Below are 22464 nucleotides of genomic sequence, written 5' to 3'. Positions count from 1 at the left end.
AGTCCTTATTTTTATCATTCTTTCTTTCCAAAGACAAATCTTACCTACAGGGAGAGTTCATTAGATCTGGAGTGCATTCTGATAAAGATTAATTGTGGCCCCTATTTCTAAACAGCATGCAGATGCCTAATGGAACAGCCGGAAGGACAAATGCGAATTACAGGTATACTGTATTATATTCTGAGAGGAATTCCATGTAACTGTATAGGAGGTCTACTTTCTTGAATAGCTGACTTGCCAGCATTATGCCATTGTTTTAATCACTGTCCATAAAATAAAGACTTGTTTCTTAATAAAATATTAGATTTGTTACAAATAAAACATCTCCGTAGGGAGAAATTATGTTTATATATAAGAGCTCATGTTAATAAGACTTGTTAGGAAATGAAAAGCTTAATATTTTTTTTAAATAATATTTACACATCCATTACTTATAGAGTGTGCCAGTAATGCCAGTCAGTTTGACAAATGGTCCCACAATTGGCTGGGTAAAACTGAACTGAATTAACAAACGTATCTGTCCTTTCTCAAAACTGTAAAAATTAGGGTTGCCCAATGTGATTTAAACTTTTGAAAAGGCCACTTAACATAACAGTAAATCCCATTCATCAGATATGAGAGTGAGACAATGTAATCAGTCAATTTGACCCATATACCAAGACTGAGACAAGTAAAACTCAACTGCAATTTAACAAAAATGTCTTTCTTGTCATAAAACTGAAAATGAGGGTGGCCCAACATGAAATTCTGAGCCAAAAGGTGAATTATTTATGTTTTCTAATAATGAATTAGTTTAATGACTCAATATATATGTTGTAGAATATTTGTCTTGTTGTTTACATAGAATAAGTAACTGTTTTTTTGTATGAATAAGTAACTATGTGAGAATAAGAAGCCAAATGACAAAGTAGCTATTGTCAAACACCCGTGCTTCGGGAGCATCTTCAAGACTCCAGGCAGCTTGGAACCAGGTAAATAGAGAGGGGGAACATGCAGGTTACTACTTTTGCTTTTTCCCATATGGAGAGGCGGACTAATTAAATGTAAATATGTGACATCACTTCCATCCTGAACATGGAAGCCCTGCCCCTTCAAGCCATGCCGGACATATAAGCAACAGAGAACCTGGAAGTTGTCGTATATTGTTGAACCAGTAGCTGACAGTGACAGATCTTATACCTCAGAAGTGACTCACAACTAGTTATTCTCTGACCATGTCTAATTTCAGAAATGTATTTTGTTTTATATTTAAATGCCAGTAAACAGGGCCAAGCCCTGGATCCCAAACAATCATCTTCTGTTGTTTATTGTTTTTACACTATAAATAAGTAGCAAATGTCAGCCTTGCGTCCTGAATTGACACCAAGCAGTAATTGGCTAGCAGAAGTTCACATTTATTATCACTGAAATATATCAGGTTAAAAGGTATTTGCCCCACCTGGAGCTAGATCCTACCACCCCAGCTCTTCGCATCTCTGAATTTTATTGGATGGTGGAACAGTGAAGCAATAAATACAAATCCATATCATGACATTACTACCATTCTGTATTTATAATAATGAGAAAAATCCCAGAGTTTTATCACAGTGCTATCTCTTATCATCCGTTTTCACCTGAGACGTCCTGACCCTTTTTTAAACATCCAACATTCATTAATAAACCCATTTTATCTAAATAAGGGTACTAGCCTGGCCACATTGAGCAAAATCCCATCCCTTCCCGTGCATAGGGAAATTCACAAAACACATGTAGACAGGATTGGTCAATACCCATGACTTCTCAAATGAAAAAAGAACACATACTTTTGAGAAAACACATAATAAGAAATATTATATGGAAAAAAGCAAGCAATATTTTATTTGAATGAAATTCAGTTCCATAATTTTCATTTTCTAGGAAACAAAATTCAAAAAGCACTTCACACTGTGCATTCAGTACTTGAAAGTGATAGAAACACTCTAAAGGAAGTTGATTTGAAAAAGGATATTAAGTATAATAAAACATGCAAATCCTATCTAGGAAGTTTCGTCCAAGAGTCAAAAATGCCAGTACTCATAGGTTTGCAGTGTGCCACTGTGATCTGTGAGAGTTATTCCATATACATTATTTTATTTAAAATGGGTAATTGAGACCATAAATATATACAACCGAAGCCACACAAACCAGCTGAAAGGGAGAAACATTACTGCCATGTAAGCAACCTGACAGGGAGATGGGAAGAGACAAGTAGAGTCAACTCAGGCAGGCTATTAAAAAGTGCTGATATGCTGCCTTTTTGGTAATGGTCAATATTTATGGTCAGGGGCTACTGTCTGCTGTTTAGATTTTCCCTGTGAACTAATTCAATTTTTGGCAAATGCATGTTCTTATTTTGGACACAAAGACCATGAGAAAAGTATAAAGCTCAGGCAACAGCACTGAATATTAGAGTTCACCTACAGATGGATGGAAGACATTGTTCCTGTCCATGCCGAGGAAACATCCCTCCTGCACGCTCTCAGAGCAGTCCAGCTGACTGTAGGAGCACCACGAATGCATGCATTCACCAGCAGCTCTCTTTCGAAAATTGTATTGTTGTGAGTGTTCAGCCAGTATTTAAAGAAACTAACTGTATCCATTATTTATCGTTATTTTTTTCTTTTTTTATCTTAGAATCACTGCTGTATCACTACAAAAAGGTAACATTTTATATTCTATAAATATTTTTATGAATATAATATATACTTTTGGTTTTGTAAAAGCTTTGATCTCTAACAAACATGTTCCTAGGGAGCTGGATGCAATGCTGTCAGCTGAACTAGCATGCTGCCAAGATATGAAATAACAGAAAATCCATCCATCCATCCATCATTCAACCCACTATATCCTAACTACAGGGTCACGGGGGTCTGCTGGAGCCAATCCCAGCCAACACAGGGCATAAGGCAGGAAAGAAACCCTGGGCCGGGTGCCAGTCCACCACAGGGTATAACAGAAAATATAAAATGTAATTAAGCACTAATTCCGTGCTGTTTCTCCAATTAAAAAATTTACTTATACATTGCATTTGCAGTAAATACAGATGAACGTCCCACATTGTTCAAGCAGGAGGACTTATCTTGAGATGAATTTGATAATGGCCAAGAGGAGTTTTCTAGGTTCATGTACAACATCAGCCAGTTCTATGAACCTTTGTTATTTGTCAAGGTCATTCATCCTAGTGAGTTTTTTCCAGATTTAGACTTGGACATTTCCAAGATCATCTGCATTTTTATTAAGTAAACTCATTCAATCCAATTTTATTTATATGGGAACCCAATACTTGTCTTAGCAGCACTGGTCCCAAGGCATCAAATAGCTTGGAACGGGGTGTCACTTTCTTACTGGGCATACTTTTCAAAAAGTCACAATTACCGATACAAGGCAAATTCAGAGTTGACAGTTAATATAACACTCAAAGAACAATTCATGCCGACATTTATAGAACATTCAATTTGCACAAGAAGGGTGACCAAGCCAGGACTCAAACGCTGTCCGTACAACCTGTAAGGCAACAATTTAAACACAGCACCTCCACATCACACCTCCTCTGTGATTAACCTGAATGCATTTTTACATGGCAGTAGACAGCAGAGGACCGGTTTAAAATAATGATGCATCTCACATATTATTGGGTCTGTGCCTTTTCAACCCCCTCCTCAATATACAGCTTATCATTTATGACCCCCTTGTTTTTGGGTAATGCTGTGAAGAGCACTACCATTTGGTTCTTGTGGACTCTTGCACCCTCAACACCAAAGCCAAAGTTTCTCTTGATAGTCTATGTAGACAACTGAACTGCTTTACCTCTGATCCCTCACACATAAAGTCTGCTGTTTTCTCTGACAGGTTCAGGACATAACTGCTTGTCTGTTTTTGTTTATCTGATTATTTGATAAGCATACTCTATACATCTTGCCTAGTGAGTTGGGATGGGTTGTTGTCTGTCTTGTTGTCTAGTGAATATTTGTTTTAAATCTTTCTATTTAGGGTACTTTGAGTCTGAAACAGCAGTCTCTCTCCGGTACTGATATCTGACACAATGTGGCATACAGAAACTGCAGACTGAACATCTGAGTGCTTTTTGAGCATTTCAAGGAGGTGTATTCCACAGTCCTTAACTGTAGTTTCTCAGACAGGTTAAGGGCTCTCAGGACAAGACTTGATAAGCACAAACATCTTGTTTGCCTAATGGGTTAGGTTGTTTTCTGTCTTTAAAACTTAGTCAATATTTGTTTAAATCCTCCAAATTAGGGTTCTTTCTGTCTGACAAGCTGTGGGGTGTGAACCTTCCAGAGACAATATGGCATGTAGAAACTACAGATTAAGCATCTGAGTGCTTCTTGAGCTTTTCAGGGTGGTATAGTCCATGGTCCTTAACTGCTCTGAAACGTCTCTTGGTATAGGGTTCTGATTGGTTTTTTACATTAGTCAGTGAGAAATTAGCCTATTTTATCCCAGAATCTGGGTTTAATTTAAGACAACAAGCTCAAGGTGAGCAGCTTCTAATAGTTCTGTACAACCTGCACAAATTATCTGTCTCACTCTACACCTGTTATTTGCATAAGCTTGTTGTGTAAAGTGATACATGATCTATAGTCTTTTTTGTTTAAAGAATAATTAATAACTGTCCAAGCCTCAGTGCGTATGAAAGGCATTGTAAACATGGGAGTTGCAAACTATTAAATATGTGGTGACACAAACATTGCTGGGAATTCCAGTTTTTCTTGTCTTTCCATTTGCTACTAATTTATTTGTGTGTGGTAAGTGGACTTCAATGCTCATTAATCCAAGCACTCACAAGCTTCTGCATCACTGCTACAGTGTTGTCTTGCTGGAATGACATTTGGTCTGGTTCAGTTCTGCTGGTTATCTGAGTCTCTTGTGCTCTGATGTCTATCCTTTTGATATGCAGTTCCCATTTTCCATTTTCATGCATTTTCTAAAGTTCGAAATGACAATACAAATGTTATTTTTAATACTTCAGGATCTGTTAAGTCTGTATCTCATAATGAACCTATTAAAAAGTATAAATGTTTTGCTTAGTTATATGGCTCCCTTTCAAAACAATCAGTTCTTTACTTCTACTTAGTGTTCAAAATAATTAGTAAATATGCTATTCATTTTTATAATATTGTTTTTGCTGTAAAACTTTGATCCACATGTTGTCTTTGTATTTAAAGTACACTGAGTGGTCACTTAATTGGGTATACATATTTAATACTGACTGGGACTTACATTTGTGTTATGGAGTGGGTAGTGTGGAGAGGACTCCACACAAATGTTCAGTGGGTTCCAGTGTTGTCAAAGAAGAGCTGGTAGTAAATTTCTGCTCTAATTAGCTTCTTTATTTTTTTCTTATCCTACATATGCTTGATCAGATTGAGAACTGGATGACTAAAGGAAAATTCATTGAGATTAATTCACTGGTTTATTTTTAGAACCATTCTATAATTTTCTCAGATTTTCCAGGAGACAAAGACTGCAAATGCGTACAAGTGAAAGATGCTCAAAGATGCATTTACTGCTGTTTTTCTTATTATTGTCATGAGTACTCTGTTACTGAGGGATGAGTGAGATTCACCACATTCGTTACTAGATTGGTCTACTCTCATACCTTAAGATTAATACGTACACTGACCCTATTCACATAAACAGGATCTGCACTGCCAGTGATCCCTAATAATCCACATCTGGACTCACTGTCTTTGCCATGAACAACATACAAGTGTCCCTGAGGTTAAATGAAGGCCCATACATCTTTTGGTTATATGCACTTACCAACCAGCAACATCTTACTTCTGTAGCATTGTTTTTCCTATTAAGGTGCACTTCTCAGCCTTGATACCCCTGCAGGTTGGAGCAAATTGCACTCTCCCCTACACCAAGTGCTCTAATATTTACTGCTATTACTTTAGTCACTCTACATATACTGTAAAGACAAAGTACAAACATTTAAAAGTAACATGGTATTTATTATAGTATAACAATACACGTAGAAGAAAGTATAATAGATAATATAAATAAATAAGTCTAGATGCATATAGCTTTAGAGAGCTTACTGAAAATCAGTAATGTTAAAGGTGGATACTGTCCTGGGAGGCTTTTTGATTCAGCAAGTGGTGTTACCCCCTCCAATGTCTAGAAGAAATAGTCTCTCTCTTTCTGACATGTCTCAGTCTGTGATGTCGCTTCTTCCTGTCGTTGCTCTTGGTCCCTCGGATCGTCCATTATTTATGTTAAAATCACATGTAGGCCTTTGGAATATGTGGCTAACTCTCATGATGAAGGATGGCTCTGCCCAAAAGCTTTTATCCTGTATTTATCCATGAAATGTCTTGTTGTCTCCATATTAATTACCAAGTAGATGTTTTTAAAAAAATGTGCCCAGTGAAAATCTGAGTCGAATCTTGTGATTTATAATAACTTAACACGGTTAATTCCTGTACATTAAGTACTGACGAGCAAAAGCGATTCTGATTCTTGCCACTGTACTTGCTTAACTGAAAGTGCATTCTGAATGCTATAAAAATGTGCAAGTGTTTACAGCAATTTACAGAACTTTGTATGCCTAATGTTCCAGCTCTATTGCGACATTCTAAGAGAATATGATTTGCATATTACTTTCCTTACACAAAGCTCTGATTTTTAGCAGTAAAGTGTTACAGGCTGATATTTTAATTATGTTAAATGAATTAGAAGAATCAACGTTACTAATAAAAATTACAACCTCCTTCCTAAATAGTGCTGCAGGTGTGGTATAAAAATGAAAAACCATACATTGCCGTAGAGTAAAAGCTACTAGTGTGATCTTCATGATATTTATAGGTGTCTAGCATTTTACATGTTAATAACTCTGCCAAGCTTCATTTAGATTATATGATTTATTTTTGGGTTAATGTAATGTCTGCAGGAAGTGTACGCCTGCTCATGCTTATTGCTGCTCCACTCTGCATATTTTCACTTTTTGCACATTTCTTTCTTTCAAATTTATTTGTTTTATTATTTTACTGAAGACTACAATTTATGTCTTTTTCATCCTCTATTTAGGCTCTGCTTTGATTTGTAATACAACTAAAGTCAATTAAAAACTGCCAGAGAGCCAATGGGATTACACCTGTTGGGGATCAGAACTGGCATGATGCTGAGGCATTGCCCACTACACGGCAAGACTCAGCTCCCAATTTCAGACAGCCCATCTGGGAAGGCACATGGAACGTCTTGTGTTTCTGGCATGATGATCATCTTCTTCTGCTGTCAGAGGAGCTTCATAAACTCCGCATTTCAGTGGTGGCACTCTCTGAGGTGCTCAGACTTGGGACTGTCCAGATACACCTTTTATAAGTCTGGTTGCTCCAAAGGCTGTCATACTCAGGGTGTAGCTGTTGCTGTGACAGATCAGCTCCTTCCAATGTTGTCCAATGTCACTCCTTTCAACAAGCATATTATGAGGCTCAGATTAAGGAACTTTCTGGGTTCATTGTCTGTTGTCTCAGTGTATGTTACAACCACAGTGAGTGATGTCTCAGTGAGGGAGACATTTTATTTGCTGCTTCGCTCAGTGGTTGATGAGTGCCCGTGAGGTGACACTCCTCTGGTCATGGGTGACTTCAGTGCGACCACTGGCACTGACAGGGCTGGCTGTGAGGATTGTGTCGGTTCCCATAGGTCTAGTGACCATGGTGAAATTGGCTTCATGTTCCTTGCCACTTCAAAGCGTAAACAAAAGCGAGGTGTCCGCGGTGGGCTCAGCGTTAAAGCTAAAGCTAATCCATGCAGAACGCCACTACCATCGATCTTGGTGGCAAATATCCGCTCACTGGAGAATAAAATGGACTACATTCAGTTGGATTTAACATCGAAGCGGGAGATTAAGGATTGCTGTGCTTTTGTCTTTACGGAGTCCTGGCTCACCGACTCCACAACCGACACTGCTATTAGCCTGGAGGGGCTAACGATTCATCGGGCAGACAGGAGCAGCAGTCTCAGCGGCAAAACACGGGGCGGAGGTATCATCGTCTACATAAACAACAGATGGTGTGTTGACTCAAAAATAATCCACACATGTTGCTCTCCGGACACTGAGTTTTTGGTAGTTAAATGCCGGCCTTTTTATTTGCCACGGGAATTTTCCGTTGTACTTATAGTAGCTGTTTATATTCCCCCTGACGCTGACACCAAGGCAGCCATTGACACACTCTGCCACTGTATCAACGATTTGCAAACCACACATCCAGAGGGAGTAGTCATCGTTGCTGGGGATTTTAACCAGGCAAACATGAAGAGAGGTTTACCCCATTTTTACCAACATGTGGATTTTGCAACTCGAGGAACCAATATATTGGATCATGTCTACACCAACATTAAAGGAGCATTCAAAGCATCCCCACGTCCCCATCTTGGCTCATCAGACCACATCTCTATTATGCTAATCCCAGCATATAGACCTGTGCTCATCAGATCAAAACCATCACTCAAACAGGTGAGAATTTGGCCAGAAGAAGCCATGAATGCACTACAGGATTGTTTTGGTCTGTGTTCAGTGAGGCAGCTACCACAGATCAAAGGATAGACATAAATGAATATGCAGAGGCTGTGTTTGGCTACATAAACAAGTGCATGGAGGATGTCTGCGTCACCAAAAACATCATTGTCAGGGCAAATGATAAACCGTGGGTGACTGCTGAGGTGCGAGTTTTGCTGAAAGTGAGAAACTGTGCTTTTAAATCTGGAGATATAGCTGCCCTTAGAACAGCAAGAGCCAACCTAAATAAAGCTATCAGAAGAGCTAAAAGGGCTCATGGAAAGAAAATAGAGAGTCATTTTCAAGATCACAGGAACAGCAGAAGATTGTGGCAGGGGATTAAATCTGTGACAGATTACAAAACAGTTTCTTACCCCTGTGATGATAGCTTCAACTTCCTGAATGACCTAAATAAGTACTTTGGACGGTTTGAAGCATTGAATGATACATCACCAGTGAAGGCCACCCCTCATCCTGATGAGAAGGCACTGTGTCTGGAACCGGATGATGTTCTACGGACTTTGAGGAGAATTAATCCAAGGAAAGCTGCGGGACCAGACCAGATACCAGGTTGTGTACTCAAAGGATGTGCGGAGCAGCTGACACATGTCCTTACGGATATATTTAACATCTCTCTGTGTCAAGCTGTTGTGCCATCTTGCTTTAAAACCTCAGAAATCATCCCAGTTCCGAAAAAAACCCATAGTCACAACCATGAATGACTATCGCCCTGTAGCCTTAACATCAATAGTGATGAAATGTTTCGAGAGGCTGATCAAGGACCACATTACTTCTGTCCTACCCTCCTCTTTTGACCCACTCCAATTCGCCTACCGCTCCAACCGTGCCACAGAGGATGCTATATCTATTGCACTCCATTTTTCATTGGAACATCTGGAGAATAGAGACGCTATGGTCCGCATGTTGTTTGTTGATTTTAGTTCGGCTTTTAATACCATCATCCCTCAGAATTTGATCAGCAAACTGGGCCCATTGGGACTGGGCATACCTCTGCAAAACTGGATATTGGACTTTCTAATGGATAGGCCACAGTACGTACGGGTAGGAAAGAATAAATCAGATACCATCTCCTTCAGCACAGGTTCTCCACAGGGGTGTGTTCTAAGTCCCCTCCTCTTCACGCTCATGACCCACGATTGTTGTGCCAAGTTCAGCACAAACCAAATTATTAAGTATGCGGACGACACAACAGTGGTGGGTCTCATTCGAGGTGACGGGGAAGGGGATTACAGAGAGGAGGTGAAGTCATTTGTGGAATGGTGTGATAAAAACAATCTGATACTGAATGTCGAAAAAACAAAAGAACTGGTGATCGACTTCAGGAAGAAACAGCTGATACACATCCCGGTCTACATTAAGAACACTGCTGTGGAAATTGTGCAGTCTACTAAGTTCCTGGGAGTTAATGTGACGAACAACCTCACCTGGTCCCTGCACACCTCCTCCGTCATCAAGAAAGCTCACCAGCGCTTGATCTTTCTGCGGAGGCTAAAGAGGGCCCATCTCAGTAAGTCAGTCCTCACCACTTTTTACAGAGGGACCATAGAGAGCGTGCTAACCAGCAGCAGCTCTCTGTGGCAGGAGAGCTGCAGCGCTTCGGACTGGAAAGCACTGAGGAAAGTGGTGAGGGCTGCGGAGAGGATCATTGGAGCCCCGTTGCCTAATGTACAAGATTTGGCAAAACAACGCTGTCTGGCCAGAGCTGTGCGGATTTCTAGTGACCCTACTTATCCTGCCTCTGAACTCTTTTCCCTCATGCCCTCAAGCAGAAGGTACCGCAGCCTGAAATGTAGAACTACCAGGTTTAAAAACAGTTTTTTTCCTACTGCCGTTCGTCTTTTAAATGAAGCATTTTAGTATTTTATTGTAGGCTGATTTTAACTATGTGTTTTTATTAATGTCTTGTGCATCGTATTTTCGTTCTGCAGCACATCTTGGATGTTCTGTTAAATGACAAATAAAATTGAATTGAATTGAATTGAATTGAATTGAATTGAGGTCAGGGCCTGTGGATCACTTGATCCTGGTTCCAGCTCCCTGACTTGCATCATTGGACTTGGTACTCAAATACTGCTGGTGCAGTGAAGGACATTGATCATATCCTCATGGGCAGATGCTGGAGTCTCCTGCAGAACTGCAGAATCTACAGAAGTGCCAGGTTTGTGAATTCTGACCACAGATTTGTTGTTGTCACTCTGAAGATCCAGCTTAGGTCCAGTAGGCTACCACCTACTAGGAGAATGAAGCTGAACTTGACTCCAAGATCAAGCTGTATCTAATGAGCTTGTATGCAGTTTGTGTGAGGAACTTGCAGACTTGGGTGCAACTGCTGATCCTAATGTGATTCAAGAGACTTTCCGTGAGGAGACCCTGAAGGTTGCTGAGGGTTATGTTGGTGTTGCTAGTGTTCCCAGAAGGAAGTATTTCATCTTGAAGGGCACCTTGGATATCATTAAGAACAGTCACAGTGCACGACTTAATGGCAACTCCAGTCTGTACCAGGAACTGAGAAGGGCAGCTGCGAGGGTTCTGAGGGCAGATAAGGAGGCGTTTGTCAGAGGGTCTGTGAGCAAGTGACACACCATCTATGGTCTAATGACCCATGTCCTGCTTACAGAGGAATAGAAGCATTACACACATCCAAATCTATTCCCCACATAGACGGAGTCAGGGTGGGTGATGGAACAGTCCTTACAGATGACACTACAGTTGTGACCCAGTGGGCTGGCTACTTTGACTAGCTGTTTAAAGCTGAATCCCCAGCTAGGACGTTGGATATCTCTGGGTCTATGAATCGGGAGGCAGATCCTTCAATTAGCTGTGACGCACCCAGTCTAACTAAGATTGCACAGGGGGTGAAGCAGCTGAGGGTAGGGAAGTCTGCGGGGATCTGTGATATCCGGGGTGAATCTCTCCAGGCTGGTGATAAGGCTGTCCTCCTTGCACTGAAAGCAATCTTTGTTCCATTTGGGAGATGGACGTCATCCCAACTGACTGGAAAACAGAACTTGTCATCAATACCTGGAAAAGGAAGGGTGATCTCCTGGATTGTGGCAACAATAGGGGATACCACAGCTCTTGGTGCTGGGTAAGGTCCTCGCTAGCGTCATCCTCAATAGGATTCATGATCATTTGCTCACCTATCAGTGACCGGAAAAGTCTGGTTTTATGCCTAAGTCTAATATCGACCGCATCCTGGCACTGAGGGTTCTCATCAAGCACATATGCAAATATTGACTGAGTTTCTTTGCAGCCTTTGTCAATTTTCCTGAACTGTTTGACTCATTTGGACAGGTCCATGGGGTCCAGTGGCTATGGGGCATCTGTTGGTGAAAAAAGATATACTGATTTTGACTTTGCTGAAGATGCTGTGATCTTTGCAGAGTCAATGGAGGCTCTGATCAGGTCTGATCAGCGAGGAGTCTGGGCTTGCAAGTGCCCTGGATAAAAACCAAGATCCAGGCCTTTAATGACCTCTTGAGCCAGCTATCAGCAGTGTGTCTGTCTGCAGAGAGAATGTTGACCTCATTGAGAGGTTTACTTAACTCAGCAGTGACATTTGTGTCTCTGGTGACTCTTCCTATGAAGTCAGTAGACAGATTGGGAGAGCATGGGGGGTCATGAGGTGTCCCAGTGTCTCTGCAAATGGATGAAGGTCCAAGTCTTTAGAGTATTGGTGATTCCTGTTTTGCTATATGGTTGTGAGGCATGGACACTATCCAGTGACCTATACAAAGACTGGACTCCCTTCAGTACTTTGTCTCTTTGGAGAATCCTTTGGTTCCGCTGGTTTGACTTTGTGTCAAATGAGCGGTTCCTCACAGAGTCCCGAATGAGGCATATTACCTGCATTGAGAGGGAGCGTCAGTTACATCACTATGGTCTCATTGTTAAGAGCCCAAGTGGCTGGACCAGGCCAAGGAGATGCCTACATAACACCTGGCTGCAGCAAATCAATGGTCATTTCTGGTGGATGGGACTGGACCAAGTGTATGTCTTGGGGGCCTTACTGACCTGGTGTTCTGTTCTTTTATCAGCCTTGTTATTTTCTGTCTAAGGGCTGCATTTCTACTTTGTTGAAATACACTCTGTGATGAACTTCACTATAAACATGCTCTGTCCAAAGAAAATGTTCAATTTGGAACATACTGTACTTAAAAATGCTGCCATCCAATTCATAGACTCTTGAGCACATGAGTGTGAATTTGCCAAACCTATGCTATATTGAAATAAACTCTGGATGTGGTTCTCTGCACAACAAACTTACTACCACTAACATAACATTGCTTAAGACAAGGGGTGAAGAACTGCAACTGTATGAATTATCGACTACAGTGTTTGTTATCCTCAACTGAAACATATCAATTGCTTAATGAGTTTGTGTCTCTAAATGAAGTGACTCAATCTGCATTTGTTTACTTTACAGCAGCTCACTGTTCAGGTCAGGTTGGCAATCTGGCTGAAATTGTAAGAATCTAAATATCAAAAGAATACCAATTCAATGTCTATTGTCCTTCGAGGGGTTGGCTCTAAACTGATAATCCGGTAAAGTTCTACTTATTGTTCTATATTATCCTCCACAATACAATGGGTCTTTTTTAAAGATTTCATCTGGTCGAACTATGAACTAAGGTTAACCACACTTTACTACATAGTAATTTTTGTGCACAATTTAACATCAGTGTTGATATTCCTACATGTTATCTTTTGTCACACAAACATCATGGAAGTGTATTGAAAGCACTTCATGAGAATCTAAATGAGAAGACTAATTTGTATTAAATACGCATACTAACCTGTTTTCCTCCTCCATCCTGAGAATAGAAGTGACCACAGATGAACAGTGACATTTCTTCCAAATCACACACAGGTGCCTTCCCTTCCAGGAACAACACTGTACAAGAGAGGAAAGAGGAAAAGCCCTTAAGTCGGCGTTTGATTTTGGGCCCACCACTGCTGGAGCCACGTCATCCTGCAAGAGTAACAGATCCTTAAACCGAAAGACACAAACCTATTGAGTTATTTTCATATAGTTTTGCAGTTATTATAGGAAATGTTGCTAAGACCACAATCCTTTATGTTTGTCTCGTTACAGTGATTCACACCTTACATAAATGATGCTATTTGCTCATGGTTCTAAAATAGCATTTTGTGTTTTTTGTATTTTTTTTATCCATACTTGTTGCTTCTTATAATAATTCAGACTTTTGTGTTTCATTTATTAATCTTTTATTTGGTGTTTAATATCTAATATTAGTTTGTATCCAGTGTTATTATTTTGATCTTTTGAATATTTTGAATATTTGTGAAGTGCTTTGAGCATGGGAAAGTCACTATATAAATAAAATATCTCATTATTATCACAGACTCACCTCCTGTCACACACTCAAAAACCAACATACTGTACACATCTGTCTGTAGATATGTTAAACACACAGTCAAAATTGTTACCCTATCACAATACTTGTGGAATATAGTGTGAAAGAATATATGAAACTTTATCAACATCAGAGGTAGGTAGTCTGTCTGTAGTCTGTGCATAGTGTAAATGTGTCCAAAGTAAGCTTGGTTGCATTCTTTAACACTTTGATCTACTTACAGTATTTGGGCAAGTTTTGCAGTTACCAGCTTATACTGATGAACTTGTTTACTGTCCTTAGCAAGATACATATTTTAGGGATGTAAACAAACTTATCCTTTACGTGAAGTGAGGCACATTTTGTAATTAAAAAAATAAAAGTGTAATACTGCTACTTTGCATGGGGGTGTATGTGCAGGACCTCTCATGTGCTAGGTTGTGTTCACCTATAAATACCACTTTAACATACTCAAAATTAGATTTTATCTGCTGCAAGGTGGATGAATGTGCTTGTAGATTTTTTTTTAAACAAAACACTTTCTGGACTTTCTCCTCCCTAAAAAAAGAACCTAAGCATTTGTTTCTTTCATAGTAGTTACCTCTGTAGGGTAAAAATCCATGGGAGTAATTTTTATCAAAATCAAGAGACTATACTGTAAAAAAAATCCTGTACAACTAAATAACATTAACTGTATGTTTTCACAGTGAAAAAACTGTGATAATGCGATAAACTGTTAAAACTGTGATTTTAACCTAATAAATGCACGTAAATTCACATTTAAGCTATTTCCTGCCTGAATGACTATAGGCCCATCACTTTAACTTATGTAGTGATGACGTGTCTGGAGAAACTAGTCATGATCCACAATATCCTGCACAGCCCTGCCACCATGGATTTGCTATAGTTTGCATACCAGCATAACAGATCTGTATGTTGAATGTCCTGAATGTTGACAAAGCAAAGGAGGTTACTGTTGATTTCATGAAGAACAAGAGCTGTCACACTTCTCTCCACATCAACTTCACTCCAGGGTGTTCAGTTCACTGTTTTTCTTTCATGGTCTGTCAACAACACTTGCTTACTCAACATGGCTTAGTAAAGGCTGTTTTTCTTGAAGAGGAAAAAAGGTTTAGGGTGGGGACCAAAACACTAGTGAACTTTTACTGCTGCACTATTGAAAGTATCTTGACTAGATGCATTACAGTGTGATCTGGTAAACTGCCTTGCCAGGATCGCAAACTCCTCCAAAGGAGATTTCATACAATTTTTAAAATCATTAGGGCTGCCCTTCTACAGCTTCATATCTTCTACTCAGCAAGATGTCTGAGGAGAGATGAATCCCTCATCTCTGATGACTGCCATCCAGTTCATTATCTGTTTTCTAGTCTGCCTTCCGGGAAGCACCCCTAGAGCTTTACCACTCGCTCCACTTGCTTCAGGAACAGCTTCTTCTCCCAGGCCATAAGGTTGCTGAACTCCCAGTAACCTGATCCGACCTGCCTTGCACTGTTCACTGTACCCACCTGCTGGTTTATGTGTAATTTTCTGAGTCCTATTTATTTATTTATTTATTTATTTTCTGCTACTCTTACTTATTTACTCTATTTATTTATACATCTCTGCAACTGTGTCATAAGAATTTCCCTGACTGGACTGAATGTGGAGACTAGCCAAATTCAGAGAAATGTGGGCAGATATACATATATACCTAGGTGCAAAGTAAAAGCTAAAATAGAATGGAAGTGTAAGGTAAGAGATTAAAGCCTCACTGCTTTAAATTTAATATTACTATATTGGGAATGGGAGTTTATACTAAATTTTGGGAGTATTTTAATTGAAATTGTATTATAGAAAATTGTTTTGATAATTTAGCTGCTTTTTTATAATAGACTGTGTTAAGATACAAAGTATGTGTGGTTTTGTACCCTTACCTACTGTATAAGTATGTGAAATAAATTTTTGGTAACCAGGGGCTGCTAGTAGCTCTCTAATGCTGGCAGAACACTATAATCTTAATCTGGTACTGTGTCATATAGTTAGCTGTACAGAATGCTATTGCATCACACACACATACACAATTTGTAAACCAAAACTATGCCACCCTGTACTTTTAGTCAGGATCACAGAGAATGAACCATTTTTTTTGCTAGAAATTTATGTATGAGAGTACCATATAGGGGTGGATGCTGCTTTCACCTATATGCTGAATAGAGTGCACTCCCATCTGGAGAAACCAGATAGCAGGGTTAGGATATTGTTTTTTGACTTCTTTAGTGCATGCAACATGTTTCAGCCCATAATGCTGGGGTTGAAACTCAGATTAATGAAGGCTGATGCTACCATTGTGTCCCGGATAATGGACTACTTAACTGGTAGACAGTTTTGTGGCTTAAGAATGGTGTATCTGATACAGTCATGAGTAGCACAGGACTTTCACAAGCAACTGTACTGACTCCCAGAGCTAGTTCTATGATTTTTGCTGCCTTAGCTGAAGTTGTAAATGGTGCTCCACCACCCCCTTTGCTTTGAGTCCTGCCAGACCAGGGGCCTCATGTATAAATGGTGCGTACGCACAGAAATGTTGCGTACTCCCGTTTCCACGCTCAAATCGCGATATATAAAACCTAAACTTGGCGTAAAGCCACGCACATTTCCACGGTAACTCATACCTTGGCGTACGCAATTTCTCCGCTCGGTTTTGCAGACTGGCGGCACCCAGCGTCAAAGCAGTGCTACTGTTCCTGTGTGGTCACCCTTTCTTTCTTAGATCCACATTCCTGACGCGGGTTTATAAATACACTGAAACTAACTGCATATTGTTTATTAGTGTAATGCATCTGATTGTAATTAACCTGCAGTATATAATGGTCCAGGGAATAGCCATAGTATTCCAAATACCATAACTGATTTAGCGTTGTAACTCTCACTGCATCTTCTTCTTCTTTCAGCTGGTCCCGTTAAGGGTTGCCACAGCAGATCATCTTTTTCCATATTACTCTCACTGCACCACTCGGAGTATTTATATCATTGTATCTGAGTGGGGAATCACAGCAGCAGCTGATCGGAAAGAGAAATATCAGCATACAGCATGAAGCAGACGCTGCCTGAGCCAAGGCAAAATGCTTTAGAGACTTCCCTGTATGGACTTCGCGGTTTAGAAAAGGTTTCATCCCAAGAACTCTAAACGCACTCAATCAGTCCATCAAGTGCTCCTTGTAGAACTGTTTACTTATAAGTACAATTGCCTCACTGTAAACTTGCACTACAGTTATAATATTGCACAACCTGCGCCACTTTATAAAGCGCGTATTTACATATGATGACGGTATTCATTTTTAAGATGAAATGCAGCAAAATATGTTAATTATATTATACAGATAAAACTTTAACTTCATTTAAATAATCTGTATTGTTAATAATTAAACATGTGAGGACACGGTGCCGCAGCACTAGCTAGTTCAGGGATTGTTCCTGCATTGTGTTGTATTCTTGTGCTGATGCGACACTGGAAAGATAGACTGATAGAATAATTAAACATGTACTACGAAGATATTTCAATGTTCCTTAAAAGTTTTGAAGAATCGATGTTCTAAGCTTACAGATGGCTTCACGTCTATTACATAGCTGATTGTGTGGCGATTGGGTTTTTGGAGAAAGAAAAGTAAGGACCGGAATTGGAGGTTAGTACGTTTGAAAGAGACAGTACTGCTGTGATAAATTATTTCATTGAAGGTCGCGCATGGCGCAGCAAGCCTCTTGCGTGAGATATGAACAATCACTGCGTCACCGTGTTCCCATGTTTAATAACATGCTTTCATTCCTATCATCATGAAAAAGATATCACATATATCATCTTAGTATTTTAATTATTCAGAGAGCTGTAATATTACGAATGTAATGGATTATGTGTCCTGTCGGAGAAAGAGAAAGCCCGTTTAAGAAACAGGTAGTGATTCACACACAGAGCACAAAGAAGATCAAATACAGAACAAAGCATTTAACGTCCTACTTTAGTTGCAATGGGATTTGAGAAACTATTAAATTAAACGATTTTAAGACGAAGTTTATGATGTTCTACTTTAATGGCAAAATAAACTACGTGATTAAAGTGTAAATTTCGAGATTAAAGTTGACATTTCGTGCTTTTTTCCCACTGTGTGCCTATTTTTTAGTCTGTACCCTAATAAGCTTTCATATGACACTCAGACGGTGGGCTACGACTTGCCTTTTTACGGTGACTTTGATATGTGATTTCTTTTTTATTTCGGGCACTATGCGACTTTGTGAACTTGAGCTTTCAAATTTGTCCGACACTCTGTCACTCGATCAACTTCCTTTTGTTGTTTATACCACTGTTTAAACCAACAAATAGTACGTTTTTCCTTTGCCTCCACTTGGTATTCGCTGAAATTCTTATATTTTCCTCTGTGCTTTTCCCATTGTCTTTTCACAGAAGGCTATTTATATCGATTTGCATATTCAAAGAGGCGTAATTCTGGGAGGAGTTGGGGCGGGACAGAAGGCGCGTGCACGTGCGTTACTTTTCACCCTGATCGGGATTTATGTAGTGGAAGAACGTGAAAGTTTGCGTACGTACAGATTCCTGCATCTGGATTTTTCTGTGCGTACGCACATTCTCGCTTTTGTGCTTACGCCATGTTATAGTGTGAGTTCTACGCACAGCGTTATACAAGAGGCCCCTGTACATTGAGACCTGGAGATAGGACTGGGGACAGCTAAGTATTTGGGACCTCAAATTGACAATTTGAGAATGTCAAGTTATAGTAAGGCCTGTTTACAAGACTGTCTCAGAAAAGTACTCTCTTGGCTGGTGCCATTTTAGAAAATAACTAGAGATCAGGCTGTGTTTGCAGTCTTTATTTATTGATTTTGATGTTTTTCTAAAGAAAATTAAGGAAGAAAAACCTAAGGCATTGTTAAAACAGTGGTTTTGTTTCTATAGTGAACTATCTCCGGTCCTGTTCAACCTATATACATTGGACTTCCAATACAACTCGGAGTCCTGCCACGTGCAAAAGTTCACTGACGACACTGCTATCGTGGACTGCATCAGGAGTGGGCAGGAGGAGGAGTATAAGAACCTAACAAGGACTTTGTTAAATGGTGCGACTCAAACTACCTACAACTGAACACCAGCAAAACCAAGGAGCTGGTGGTGGATTTTAGGAGGACCAGACCCCTCATGGACCCCGTGATCATCAGAGGTAACTGTGTGCAGAGGGTGCAGACCTATAAATACCTGGGAGTGCAGCTGGATGATAAATTGGACTGGACCGCCAATACTGATGCTCTGTGCAAGAGAGGACAGAGCCGACTATACTTCCTTAGAAGGCTGGCGTCCTTTAACATCTGCAATAAGATGCTGCAGATGTTCTATCAGACGGTTGTGGCAAGCGCCCTCTTCTTAGGCGGTGGTGTTCTGGGGAGGCAGCATAAAGAAGAAGGATACCTCACGCCTGGACAAACTGGTGAGGAAGGCAGGCTCTATTGTAGGCACGGAGCTGGACAGTTTGACATCCGCGGCAGAGCGACGGGCACTGAGCAGGCTCCTGTCAATCATGGAGAATCCACTGCATCCACTGAATAGTATCATCTCAAGACAGAGGAGCAACTTCAGCAACAGACTGCTGTCACTGTCCTGCTCCACTGACAGACTGAGAAGATCGTTCCTCCCCCACACTATGCGACTCTTCAGTTCCACCCCGGGGGGGGTAAATGTTAAAATTATACAAAGTTATTGTCTGTCTGTTATACCTGCATTGTTATCACTCTTTAATTTAATATTGTTCTTTATCAGTATGCTGCTGCTGGAGTATGTGAATTTCCCCTTGGGAGTAATAAAGTATCTATCTATCTATCTATCTATCTATCTATCTATCTATCTATCTATCTATCTATCTATCTATCTATCTATCTATCTATCTATCTATCTATCTATCTATCTATCTATCTATTTAAACCACCAACATGTAGGTTTTTTTTTTGCTTTTTTTTTCTAAGACATTACCATAACATTTACATGTCATTTAAATTAATAAAATAAATTGAAAATTTAGCATAATTACAACAATCATTGAAACTGAGAACAAAATAATTGTCTTTAAATAGGAATCTTTACCCACAATTCCTATTTACTGTACGCTCGTGTATGCAAATAATGCAATCTACTGTAAAAGACCAGGCCCCAGGCACAGACAGACAGACACCGTATGTCTTAAAAACACGCTTCTTTATTTTATCTTCAGCCGTGGGGCACGCCTTCCCCGTGTCCCACTGGCCCAACACAGTCCCACAAGCACTTAAATTGCACTTGAATTACACACAACTAACCGCACTTCTCAGCACCACCACTCCTCCTCAGGCTTCGTTCTCCTTCCTCCCAACTCTGGCTCTCTGAGTGGTGGTGGCTGGCCCTTTTTATATCCCACCCGGAAGCGGTCCAGGTGCTTGGACACCTGGTCCTAATTGCCCTTCCGAGTGGGGCTGAAGGTATGACCAGCCAGGCTGCTGACTCCACGCAGCTCCCCCTGGCGGCCATCCGAGCCCCCAACCAGGCTGTGAAGGACTCCATCTCCCATGGAGCCATGCGCCGGGCTGGGGAATCATTGGCTGCCAGGGAGGCTACCACCAAGCGTCCTGGGGGAGGTATTGAACAGTCCATGGCTGCTCCCCCGGAACAGATGTAGCAGAGGCGTCCCTGCCGGGCATGGGACCCGGCTGTCCTTTACACTACCTATCCAAAAAAACAGTAGGTCACGAGTCAGGTGCAATGGGTTACCTAAGCAATCAACAGTAGAGTGTTTATCTACATTTGTTTCTACAGAAGTTTCACGAATGACCTCCCCCACCATCCCAACTGGCACTTAGTTCTTCATGGGAGACGTCCCCCAAGCCGCCATTACTCCAGTCCCTGCTTTTATATTCACACTGCAAGAGGGAAACTTCTTATGGGTTGTCATTTAACTTAGCAAGCTAAGTCTGGATTATGAGATGGTAAAGACAGAGAAACATGGATATTGAAGGATCTTGCTTTTCCAAGCTGTTTGTCTTCCATTCATAACTCTTTGCAATTTACCAGTTTTTCCCTTGTAGTACAGCCTTAATAATACACATTCAAGTGGGTTTAGAAGAAATTTTCGACATACATTTTCATTCATGTCTTTCCTTTACATTTTTCCTTTGTCAAGATTCACAGGAAACAAGAGCCTATCTCTGGGTGCAAATACAGAAATCAGGAATTGTCTTTAATGAGATGCCATTTCAGGACATATCCACACACTCACTTAATACCATTTTAATTTGATTTACCACTGGTGAACTGTAGGGGACATAATAGAGCCCCAAACCCCAGACACAACTTCACAGACACAAATCCGTGATTCAAATATGAATTTTTTTTATAGTAATACCTTAATAGGGGCTTCTTTATAGGGTTTACACAACCAGAATACAATTCTTTTCTCTCATTTTTCTTCTCCACTCCTCCCAGGCAAGCTTTGTTCTTCCTCCACATCTGGTTCCAGCACCAACTGAATGCTTCACCTGCTTTTCAAGCCTCACGACAGGACATACTTAGCATTAACAGGTTTTAACTCGCACAGTGTCTTCAAGGGAGTCAAAAAGCATTTCCTCTGAAAAATGGCCCCTCTTTTTGAAGTAAGGGCCATTTTCCTTGAAAGTCTTCATAGCAATTAAGTGAGCACGTGACACCAGCAGAATGTCTGCTCTTCAAAGGTTTACTACCTTTTTGTCTGTTTTCTACCCCATTGTTTACAGTGTCCCAATCATGTTTGCTTGCACCATGGACAGTTGGTCTGGGGGTTTAGCCTCAATAAATGTATAATAATACTTTATTTGCCATTCATAACTTATTGTATACATAACTTATTTTTTAACATGCCCCAATTTACTCAGAGTTTTAGGGGCAGAGCACAGAGTCAGCATTTGTACAACACCCCTGGAGCAACTACAGGTTACAGGCCTTGCTCAAGGGCCAAATGGAGTAGCATTCCGTCTGTCACTGCTTGGATTTGAACCAGCAACCTTTGTGTTACAAGCCCACATCCTTTAGCAACAGAACCACAAGTCCCTGCTAAGCAGACAGCCAAGAAATCCTCCTGAATACAACTATGTAAAATAGACAATGTGAAAATAAAAGAAGAGTTGGAGAACCAGCAGGTCATGTCCATTGAGTGTATTTCAATAAAGAAAGAAAACATCATAAAGCACTACACTGTGCTGTCAGAGTAAGGAGCCCTCATTGAAAATGCATCTAGATATCTAGTCGTGAATGACGACATCTTCCTGTCAGTGACAATATTTACTGTATACTGGGGTGGAAGCAGAAAAGACCTCATCAGTCCTCTGGATGGTTCACCTCCATTCAAAGGCAAATGGAAACTGGGTTGCCTATGGGGTTGCATTCAAATTCTTCCTCATAATAGTGCTTACTCCAGCATCCTTGAAACATGCTGTAGTCTCTTGTGCTTAATACAGTAACTTGAATTTTATCACTTTAGA

Source organism: Erpetoichthys calabaricus, chromosome 3, assembly GCF_900747795.2.
Source record: "Erpetoichthys calabaricus chromosome 3, fErpCal1.3, whole genome shotgun sequence".
Lineage (NCBI taxonomy): Eukaryota > Metazoa > Chordata > Cladistia > Polypteriformes > Polypteridae > Erpetoichthys > Erpetoichthys calabaricus.
This window is presented reverse-complemented; position numbering follows the sequence as displayed.